Consider the following 12378-nt stretch of genomic DNA (forward strand, 5'->3'; position numbering starts at 1 on the left):
CCTCCCAGGGCCCAGCGGGAATCGGGTAAGCGAGCACACACGAGAACACTGTGACCTCTTCACCTCTCAATTACTGTGTTGCTTCAGGCTGTGGAACAAAGCCCGCGGACTGGCGGTCTCTGTAGTACTTACCAACTCTACGCAGAAGCTGGAGAATGAGGAATTGAATGAGAAACAAACTGATATTACCCTTTTACAAAAAAAAAAAAGAAAAGAAAAAAGACGGAAAAGGCTATTATTGATGTAGGCATGTAAAGCCGAAAGCTTGGTTTCTGTGGCTCCAGCAACACATACACACACACACACACACACATACACGCACACACAGAAAAAGACAGTATATTGCACAGTAAGCCAAAAGCCACCTCTTTTTTTCTGGACTACATTCATATCTGCTGATATAATTCATCATATTAACACGTTAAATAGAAAAAACTCATGAAAGTAATAATAATAAAAACTTCAAAAGGGTAAGAAAATGACTTGGAGCTATTCACACATTTATGATAAGTTGCAAGTGAAGACACTAGGAAAGTTCCTTACAGTTTATTCATTAAAAATCTACGGCCGATACCATACTAAATGGGAAAATAGTAGAAGCACTTAGTCTAAAGCTGGGAGCCAAACACAGGTGACCACTCTGGCCAATAGTAAAAACATAAAAATATGAGGAAGACTGTCCTGTACAACAAAAATAATGAAATATTTGAGATTGGAAGGGAAACATTAAACTATCATTGTTAGAAAAATATATTTAGGAGAGTATTAGATGCAACCTGCATCAGGACATCATTAGAGAAAAAACTCATCCTGTATCTCAACAATGTTGTTGGTTGCAAGATCAATATGTAAAAATAGGTAGCTCTTCATGATGCAACTGTAACAATTAGAACATATATTCAATAAGATAAAAATCTCATTTTGGTAGCAAAATACAGAATGTACCTAAGTGTAAATCTTAATAAATGATATATGAAGATGTCTATAGCATCAAAATTTATACTATTCTGTCTACTTAGTAAATGTTTAAAACCCACACTGCACACCTTGAGCTCGTTTTAGAGTATCTACTGATGCTAATACCTAAATATTATAAGATTGAAAAAGTAGTACTCTCAAGATAATAAATTAAATAATGTATTGCCCAATACATATTTAATACATGATTTATAAAAAAACATGTTATTGCCCTGGCTGGTGTAGCTCAGTGGATTGAGCGCGGGCCTGCGAACCAGACAATCGCGGTTCGATTCCCAGTCAGGGCACATGCCAGGGTTGCAGGCAGGTTCCCTGCAGGTCAGTTCCCAGCAGGGAACGCACGAAAGGCAACCATACATTGATGTTTCTCTCCCTCTCTCCTTCCCTTCCCCTCTAAAGATAAATAAATAAAATCTTAAAAAAACAAAACAAACAAAAAAACCACCACTAAAAAAAAACCATGTTATTTAATTTAGAATTGGCACTGATAAAGAACTTTAAAAGCAGCCCAAAGACTCTGCAAAACATTTTCTGTCAATACCACTTAAGCTCCAGGCTTACCTTCCTGAATATTCCCAGATCAGATGGATGACTTCTGTGACATTGGCTTTATCTCCAGCACATAAATGGAGAGTCCACTATTCTGTGTTCACCACCCCAAATCACCACTTCGTCCACCACTGTTCATCCCTGCTATACTCTCCTCCACTTCTCCCCACCTCCCTGAACTATTGTCTCCAATTAGATTCCTCACTTAACAAGCAAAACTGCCCAAGTCCTAAATACTTAGGCTTAGAAGACCATTTGCAGGGAAAACATAAAAGAGAGGTTCAACCATTGGATTAAAAGCAAAGAATTCAAAGGTGTCCTTTTTAAAGAGACAGTACTTTAGATGAATAATATGACTCCAGGTCAATCAATATTTTTGCAGTGTTTCCTGTTGAAAGGGCATAAGAAATTCTACCCCTCTGCCCAGCATACTTTTAGTAAGTGCATTATTTGAAAGTTACCACTGAGTACTTGATTTGGCAGCACACATGCTAAAATTAAAACAATACAGAGATTAGCATGGCTCCTGCATAAGAATGACATGCAAATTCATGAAGTATTCCATGTTTCTTGGATTAAAAAAAAACTGTGGTACATCCACACAATGCAGTATTACACAGCAGAAGAAAAAAAGGAATTCCTACCTTCTGAGACAGCATGGATGGAATTGCAGACTATTATACCAAGTGAAACGAGCAAGGTGCTAAAAAACACATATAAGAGGAATCGAATGAACAAAATAAACTAATGAGAAAAATAGATCCCAAAGCATAGAATCATGGAACAGACTGAAAGCTATAAGAGGGGCAGGGGGAAATGGGGTCAGATTGAAAGAAGGTGAAGGGATTAGTCTAAGAATGTATCTGAAGGACCCCTGGACATGGACAATGATGAGGAGACTGATTATGGAAATAGGGGGCAGGCTGGTAGAGAGGGGCAAAAGGGGAAAGAATGAGACAACTTTAATAGAATAAACAAAAATATTTTTTAAAAGCCACCACAGATTTTCAAATTTCATTTCTTGTGTTTTTCATTGAATCAAGCTGTGCTCATTGGTAAAATAATATTTTACTGCAAGAAAAACTCATGTACCTGGATACAGAACTATGATATTTTTTGGCCCAAATCAACTGGGACTAAAAAAAATTATTATAAGATTAAAATATCTAAAAGGAAGTTCATTGCATGATTGCCACCCATATTTATTTTGCCATTCAATTCATCCCCTCTTGAGGATTTGGTATTTAAACTGCTGAGTTTAAACAGAAGGCTCTAGAGGTGATGAGGGAAAGGTAAAATTCCATTAGGCTCCTTCAGCAACAGGACTTGTTGAGGTCTTCTAACCACTCACCCAGGGTCTCTCTCTCCTCAGCTGCTCTTTCTACTGCTCCTCACAAAATTTCTTACTAAATTAGCTAAAGAGAAGTGGATACTCTAGTTAAATGGCTAATAGCAAACAGTAAGGAACAATAAAAATGGAAATAAATGAACCATAAAAAAAGTAATATGTATGTACTTTTAGACCAGTGGTACCTCTAGTTTTTAATATTCCATTAAATGTTCTAATGGAAACCCAGGAACTCATTTATTAAAAGTGGGTTTATACAGGTTTACATACTTATAATTCTATCAAATACAAAATTAATGGTTTCAGACTAAACTATAGCATAAACTAGAGTACATGTATGAAGATGTATATATACACATTCATATACGTACATGAATTTACATATTTGACTACTAAAACAATTATACCAAAGGAGCATGGGAATTTAACCTGAGTCAAGGCAGAATATTTTCAAATTACCTGAAACAGTTCTGAAAGCCTTGGGAAAGTATATTCATTTATAGTTAGTGTAATTGTCTTGTTCCTGGAAGAGAACGAGTTCACTCTTCACCACCACCACAGTCATTTTTCTGAACAGATAGTTCTGTCGAGGAATGAGAGGACCCAAAAAAACCTCTCTCAAAAAATGGCGAAGGGTTAATGGTGAATATTTAGGAAAGAGATTCAATGATTGACTTTTATATTTACATAAATCACATCTCAAGACTCCTTCCTCATCTTCCCCTGGTGGTGCCTTATGTTCCCAGCCCAGCGATGCAATGCCAGTGTGCACAGTTCATTAGTCTCAAATGTTCTTGCTCAAGATTTGCAAATGATATAATAGCATCACTAATTTTACATGTTCAGCTTACATAATCATGTGAATACCATTTCTGAAACCATGAAAATTAAAACTTCATGAATAATTTACTTTTTTCCCCTACAGATAACCTGAAATAATAAGGAGAATTACGTGTACATAAAATATTCATACTTTAAAAAATAATTCTGGTCAATTTACATTTACTCCTATGGTTTATAGTCCTCTGATCTTTAATTTAGAAACAATGTTGGATTTCAAGAAATAAATAAGAAGGATACTCTCATAGTGAGATGATATCCATAGCATATTCTATTCTATTTGTTACATGTGACTTTTAAATAACAGCAGAAGGAAAATATTCTAAAATATTTTAATGAATTGTAAATGTTAGAATTCAAAGCATTTGTGTCCCAGAATCTAATAACAATGACTCTCAAATATAGCACAGTCTACCTAGAGGAGCTGGCCACAGTGTGCTAACATCAAAATAACATGAAACCTATTCAAAGGAAAGCTTATGGGTTTCTAGAGTATTAATTAAAAATGTTTACAATTAGATGGAGAATACATTACAAGGTGATGGAAAATTACACCTATATGTGATTCTGAAGAAAATAAATTTGGGGAGATGCTTTAATGTTCAGACTTAAAGGATGTTTTGAAGATTCTTCAATGACTTTTCACATGAAAAGTGTGAAGGGAAACTTTGAGTCATACTGTCTTAAAAGTGCATTGGTTTGTCTTAATCATTTATATATCATTTCACGGGACATTCATTAATCTTTTCATGTGCAGAATTATGTAAAATAAGCCTAGAATTAAAAAAAATTCTACAGCTGTTCCATTCTTCCTTAAGGCCTTTATTAGTAAACATGACATTCCATTACATGGCCAGATTAAAATAGTATCAGAACCTAAAGACAGGTATTATTATTTTGTTCCATTCTTCCTTAAGGCCTTTATTAGTAAACATGACATTCTATTACATGGCCAGATTAAAATAGTATCAGAACCTAAAGACAGGTATTATTATTTTGCATAACAACAGCATAGAGACCACTGCAGAAGTAAACAAATATCTGATTCTGCTGGATGAGTGGAAATAAAAATCGAGATATTATAATGAGAAATAAAATTCCATACAGAGAGGGTTATTCATATGTTTTAAAATTTGGAGTAATAATATATTGTGTTTTGAAACTGTTAAAGAGAAAGATGCTTTTAATAAATTGACATCTTTACAATGTTAATATTGAAAATTATGTTTGCTAAAGGAGAGGGGGCAAGAGGATGGGAATTTAAAAAAGAAAAGCTACATCAAAATACCACTTCCCATCTACCAGCAAATTTCCAAAAGTCTGACAACATAATCTATGGGCAACGCTCTAGGGATGTAGGTACATTCATATAGTGAGTGCTTGTGTGAGTAAAATACGCTACATATAAAAAATAATAATAAAATAAAATTCAAAGCTCCGTCTATAAAAATGATTAAGCAGAAGACCTATAAAACATGCCAAATGGATAACTAAAGTTTTACTGTGGTGGCAAGCTATCTGGGACAAAGTGACAGGCTACCCCAAGCCTAATTAGCACTGCTGGTGTTCAGAATCCTGTGACAACTCTTCGTTCTTGCCCGTGCTACCTGGTTCCTTTAGGTAGGCAGTCTCTATGGGACAGGCTGGCATTTATAAAAATTTAGAGTTCCTTTTCCAACTCAAAAACAGGAATTAATTTCTTGAAACAAAGAAAGGAGTGCCTGCTTTAGCCTTCTAAAATTTACGCTGCTTCAGTGATTACAAGTCAATTGATCTTTTCTCTTCTGTGAAAAACCAGCCTAAATCCATGGTTTTCTCTAAGGAAGCTACAAGGAAAAGTGATCTTCACTCTTTGGAAGTACATAGTTTAAGACAATCTTCTGAAAAAGGTTTTAAGGGTAAAAGTCTCCATCATTTCAAGTATACAGTTAATTTTCTCAGTAATTTTATTTAAATAAAAACTTTAGAAGTATTCTTCTCACAAGGTACTTTTAAAGTGAATCTTCTAAGAAAAATTATTTGGGGGGAAGCATATTTACAAGAGTATATACAACTTACATTTTTAGTGAGTTCTTTCATGTCCCTTTTGTGGAATGAAATGAAATTGAGATGGTAGAGAGTTGTTCTACTACTGAGTTTGGGTGTGAGATTTATGTATTTGTTTTCTTGCTTTGAGCAGTGCAAATAGAGGAGAAGCTATCAAAAGCTTCTTTGTGTGTGGTTTCATGTGAAAGAATTTAATCTGAGTACCAGATAGCATCAGGCTTCCAAGCATCTGACGTTTCTGCCCCAGGGCTGTTTTTAAGCAATTCCCCCTTCTCTTATCAATACAATTTGGCATATAGCTCTCCACATCCTCTTAATATAAAAGGGAGAAGTATAAATGGAAAGCCATGCTCCACCTAATTAAGTGTCAAAGGTGAAATCAACAAGACAAATCAAATCTGACTTCCACGTAGAAAAAAATGACATATTTCACATGTAAATTTTGTGTTATTTGGACTCCCATACTTTATCAAATTTATACATATCCCAAAAATCCTGAGCTAAGATTGAATCTTCTGTGACTTATCTAAACTCTGATATTCCCCTTTATAAAAACATGTGGATATTATCAGTATTGGAACTTTTCCTTTAATAATATCATGGGGAAAATAACTTTAATTCCATGGTCTCTGTTAAGAAGAAATAACACAATGGAACCTTACCCTGAGCCACTTGTGAAAGATATGAATAACTTTTCAGAAATGACATCAACTCAAATGTTTCTGGTGATTTAAATATGGTTTAAACAGAAAATGTTCCTTATATCCAAAGACAAAAATTCCTCTGATATTTTTTTAAAATATTTTAACTTGTTTATATCAGTAGGAGATTGAGGGTTTCTAAGAAATGTCCTTTTAGCTAATGGTGTAACTTAGTTAAATTATTTACTATTGGCTTTGCCTTTTTATTAAAGCATATGCATAGCCAAACACCTACTTGATGATTTGTGGATGGAAATGCCACCCTAAAACTGTTATCTTATTGTTAGGAAAAGCGAAGCATAAATACACCAAATGACCTGAATTTGTACTAACAGACTGAAATATAATAATGTTTCTAGCGTAATGGTTACTTTATTGTTCAGTGGGAATGGCTTTTACCAATTAAATTCTGCTATTTTGGTAACAGTTGATAGGTATTAATGAGAATAATAATAATAATTTGTTTTATGCTATTTGCCTTTCCTGTTTGCTTTGCTTCAAAGTACTTCACAAACATTCTCGAAATGAAAATGTAGATTGTCTAATGTCAGAATAGAAAATATATAACAGGAAGAAATTTCATAAAAGAGTCAGTAAGAAAGATTCAAGCAAGAAGTACAATTTAGATCTCTCAAAGAGAAATTTCATTCAAAACCACTTATAAGGTGGTGTCACTGCCTATAAAATTATTTTTTTGTATAACATCTTCACGGTGCAGGAACTTCATTTCTCAGATTTGCTTCAATGGATTGTGCCACTGTTTGCTAAGGTTGTATGCAATAATAGATGCACAGTCCATTAAGGTAAACATTGTTTCTGTCTCATTAATTTATTTGATAATTCCTGTTATGCAAACCAGCCTATGTGAACTTTCTTTAAATTAAAATTTTAAGTCCACCAAACACACTGACCCCTTTCATGAATATTAGGATAATAGTAATAGAATTAATGGAATTGTTTCATGACATTATCAGAGCATTCATAAAGTAGCACATATGACAGGAGGTTACAAGGATTAAAAGTAATAATTGGCAATCTGTTCAAAACCATACATAGTTTCCCAGATGTAATACTACAATATCTCTGACTCTAGTTCCTGAAGGGATTAGGACACATTTACAGCAATTAAAAACACTCCATGTTAGCTCATAAAAGGGTGAAAATCTATTTTCACAATCAGCTGCAATTATTGGTCCATTATCCACTTTCCCTCCAAGGATTGTATGTGACCTTAGACCTCCTTAAACATAGGCACTCCCAACACTTCAGCCTTGAGGGAATGGCCATCAAAATACAAAGACTACTTCTTAATGGCCAATCATGACATAAAAATAGAGCATTCAAAACAGGTTGCCTCAGAATGTTCAAGTAAGTATGTAAAACTAATGAAACAATTCTGTAAATACACACTATAAAATACACAAGCAAACATCGTTAATATAATAAGAATGGTTTGCGTGACATCCACATAACCTGGCAGCCAAGGAGAGTGGACTGGAATGTACATGCATGAACAACGATGACTTCACTGTACTAGTCAGTGAGGGAAGTAGATACAGTTGAGTGAGCATGTGTACTGTGTGGCCATTGCATTCAAAATAACTGAGTAGAGCAATGAATGTGCTTCAAATTTTGCATTAAGCTTGAACATTCCTCTGCAGAGATTATTTGGATCATTCAGTAGGCTGCAGCTATGGGCAATTGGTGATTGGCAGCTTCCTCACAACATTGGCCTGCCTGTGCCTTACACCTTGTGCAGAGATTTTTGGCAAAACATCAAATCACCCAAGTGACTCAGCCCCCCTACAGCCCAGATGTGGCACCCTGTGACTTCTGGCTTTTCCCAAAATTAAAATTACCTATGAAACAGAAGAGATTTCAGCCTGTCAATGAGGTTTAATAAATTACAATGGGCCAGCTGATGGTGTTTGGGAGAACTCTGTGAGGTCCTAAGGTACTTACTTTGATGGGGACTGAGGTGTCATTATCCCATGTACAACGTTTCTTTTATCTTGCGTCTTCTTCAATATATGTCTCTACTTTTCAAATTAAATGGCTAGATACCTTCTGGACAGACTTCGTACATTTATTATGTAAATAATGTTTGGAAAGTTTTGAGAAAAATCACAAGAATTAAGGTTTGACATTTTATACATAGAAAACACAGGGAGTACTTATCATGTGCAAAGCACTATTGGTTGTTGGGGCTACGGTGTTCTCAAACTTAAAAGCAGAATTCTACCTGCCAAGAGATTTAGTGAGGTGGTCCAACAGGTAATCCCTTCAAGGTGAGATGTGTTTAATGTCCTATAAGTGAGGCACACCATGCTGGAGAGTTATAGCCACTTGAATCACTCCTGGCTGGAGTAGCCAGGGAACATTTAATAAAAAAAGAAACATTTCATCTGATTTTTATCCTTTCAGGGGAATCTCAAAGTTACCTGGGTAAGTTGAATTTATATCAATGCATTTTCTAGTCCAGGGCAGTGAGGGTGGGGAGGCATCCCTAAGACCTGTGCACCTCTCTGTTTCAGGCTGGTATGAAAAGCACAGAGATGCTAATCTTAGGAAGCATGTTTAGGTATAATTCTTAATCCAAAAAGTGGTCAATACATGGAATGTTTTAGTTTGGACAGAAGCCAAAGATTGTTCTGTTCCCCTAATATGCTGTGCTATTTGACCTTGCTTAGGACAAAGAGACAATAATTTGAAGTTCAATGGCATACCTCCAGGAAAAGGAACTACTTTCTCATTAAAAAAGGAGCCACCTGAGTAAATGCTTCCTGAGTTCCTGGGAGTCATAGCCATTTCCACATTTCCTGGAATGTGATTCCACCAGTTAAGAATTCCCAAGATGGGAAAACAATCCAAGATATCACAGCTATGCATTTTGTTTTTACCCAAGAACTTCCTCTCCAGTTATTGACCCGCTGGCTTCTCATCTCTCCCTAGAGCCAGCTTAGTTAAGAATCATTATAGGGCACAGTAACAGTGGTTTCCAGTACACAAGAGAAAGCAATTGTTTCTAGGAAGGCTAAAAATTCTTCTTTTCATGGTAATATTAAGCTTACTCATTCGTTTTATGAAGAAATATTCTGATTAAGCAAGGTGTAGTTAAAGAACCCTTTGGAACATTTCCTTCTTACTAAATCAAAGAAAAGATGAGGCCGATCTTGCATATGTATTTTGTTTATGCCAAAGTAAAATACAGATTTCATCAGAAAAACTCTAAAGCAATCACTTAAAAGCTCTACCTTACCAGACGTTCCGCAGCAAACGAGTTCTTACTCTATTCTGAACTCAGTTCAGGAAGAAACACATGTTTTACATCTGCTTTACTCTGTCTTCACCACTGCCAAGTTCAAGTTATTTTTTACAACTTTAATTACTAGTGTTTTCTCACATTTAGTGCAAAATATTTAAATTTGAATCACATGTTCAAATTATTGCACCACTTAAATTATAACTTATTCAAACTATAAATACTCAAGATTCTCTATTATCTGTCTTGATTAAGATGCTCACTATAACTGATGTCAAAAACCTTTCTGAATGCTGTTTCTTCTTATTCCTGTATAGAAAACCCTGTGGTTCATTCAAAATTCATCTAAAATCTGACTTCTGTTCAACATCTTTGTTATAGAAATTAACCACCATGATATTAGAACATGTAATTTTGTCACAATTATAACATTTATCAGAGATTGCATTTTGTTACTATTATTGCATTTTTATGATTTCTACATAAATATTTGTTTATTGACTTAAGTATTCAAGGTCTGTTGGTTAAATAATGCCATTAAGTATTCTAAATTTTGCAAAGATGAGTCAGACATGAATATGCACCCCTTTCTGTTCAACATGAAAGATAGGACAGTTACACAGAGATCTTTAATGCAGAACTAAAAATATAAAGCGACATGAGAGGGGTAGCTCATAAATAGGAAAAGGGGAGCTTCTGAAGAAAATGATGAAGAGTGCAGTGGACCACATGGCTGGGAAGTTGAGCTTTACCCTGCAAAATGAAAAGACTAAGTCAAGTTTTTCAACAGGAGAGTTAAATGGTCAGGCAGAGCCTTAAGGAAAAATAACCTGACAACAATGGTTATGTTGAGTCAGTCTGAGAATGGCTGGGATATGGAAGGGAACTTGTGTGAAACTTAATGAGAACCTAGGTTAGGGATGCATCCCTGGAAGTAAAGTGGAAGATACAGATCTAAGATGCATTTTATTTTTATTTTTTAATATTTTATTGATTTATTTTTAGAGAGAGGGGAAGGAAAGGAGAAAGAAGAGTGGGAGAGAAACATCAATGTGTGGTTGCCTCTCATGTGTCCCCTACTCGGGTCCTGGCCTGCAACCCAGGCAAGTGCCCTGACTGGGACTCAAACTGGTGACCCTTTGCTTCACAGGCCTGTGCTTAATCCACTGAGCTACACCAGCCAGGGCTAGATCTAAGATGTATTTTAAAGGTAGATTTAGCTACACCCAGGTTCTGACTGTTGATAAACTATTGAAGGTAGGGATAGCAATCCTTAGTGTCTTCAGGTTTTTGGGAACCGAATGACTGAAAGATCTGCAATAAAAGAGAGTCTCTCAAAAGTCAATACTGTGTGTCCCTGCCACCCAAAAGTACAACTCAGGGTGACATAACCTTCTGCAAATTCCCTTCTAAGTGTCCCTGAAAAAAGAGAGGTTTTTTGGCCCATTTTGTCTTTCTTTGTATGCATTTTCCTGTAAGTTTAAGGACAGGTTTTTTTTTTTTTTTTTTTTTTTGGTTTTGTGTAGAAAAACAAACAAAAAAAACCAGATATTTGTCTGGAAAAGATGGGAATTTTAGACAGTTCACTCAAAAATGAAGGTTAGTAAGTCACACATCTAAATTTTAGTAGCAATGCACACCTTTACACCATAAAATATGAGCAGGAACTTAAAATGTCTTTAGAGATATGTGAAATAATGGCATAAAAGGACTTTTAGAGAAATACATAGAAAGAAAGACAAAAGGGGCAAAAAACACCTATCTTTTCAGGGAGATTCTTACAAGGGATTTACAAAGGTTATGGTCACCCTAGAATGAACTCCTGGATGGCAGGGACATACAGTATTGACTTTTGAGAGACTTTGGTTGGGAGACTTTCAGAACATATTTATGATATTCAGGCATTTCAAAATCTGTACCAAGTATTTTATTTATAGGATAATTAAGAGGAGTGGATTATATGATCCAGAAGTTTCTACACCAATATTCTCTTGTTTCTTTACAGCAAAGCTTTTTTGTCATAATGTAATATCTTGCTAGTAACATTGTTCATAATAATAATTAAGAAACAACAACTGCATGGTCTATCTAAACAGTATCCAGCCATTTACCATGACAAATAAAAACATTTACTGAAAAAGATACAAGAAACATTGTACAAAGGACAATGACACTTCAGTCCTCTTCAAATAGGCACCCTGGGACCTCACACAGTTCTCCCAGTTATCAGCTGCCCCATTGTAATTTCTTGAACATCATCGACAGGCTGAAATCTCTTCCCTTTCAAAGGTGATTTTAATTTTGGGAAAAGCCAGAAGTCACAGGGTGCCAAATCTGGACTGTAGGGGACTGAGTCACCTGAGTAATTTGATGTTTCATGAAAAATCTCTCTGTACAAGACATGATGTGTGAGCAGGTGCATTGTGGTGATGAAACTGCCAATCAACAGTTGCTCATAGCTGAGGCCTTCTGAATCATTCAAATAGTTTCTGCAGAGGAGTGTTCAAGCTAATACAAAATTTATTGCTCTACGTGCTCAGTTATTTTGAATGTGAGGGATACACAGTACACATGCTCACTCAGCAGCATCTACTGCCCCTAATGACTGGTACAGTGAAGTCATCATTGTTCACGCATGTGCATTCCAGTCCACT

The 12378-nt window shown here is 35.5% G+C and overlaps 1 non-coding gene across 1 annotated transcript; it reads left to right on the top strand.

Moving 5' to 3' along the window:
• Positions 1–1994: 1994 nt before the first annotated feature.
• LOC119059096 (U6 spliceosomal RNA) lies at positions 1995–2098 on the top strand. Its single transcript, XR_005084366.1, has one exon. It is a non-coding gene; the product is annotated as a U6 spliceosomal RNA (small nuclear RNA).
• The last annotated feature ends 10280 nt before the right edge of the window (positions 2099–12378 follow it).

Source organism: Artibeus jamaicensis, unplaced genomic scaffold (assembly GCF_021234435.1).
Source record: "Artibeus jamaicensis isolate MK-2021 breed Jamaican fruit bat unplaced genomic scaffold, CSHL_Jam_final scaffold_369, whole genome shotgun sequence".
NCBI lineage: Eukaryota > Metazoa > Chordata > Mammalia > Chiroptera > Phyllostomidae > Artibeus > Artibeus jamaicensis.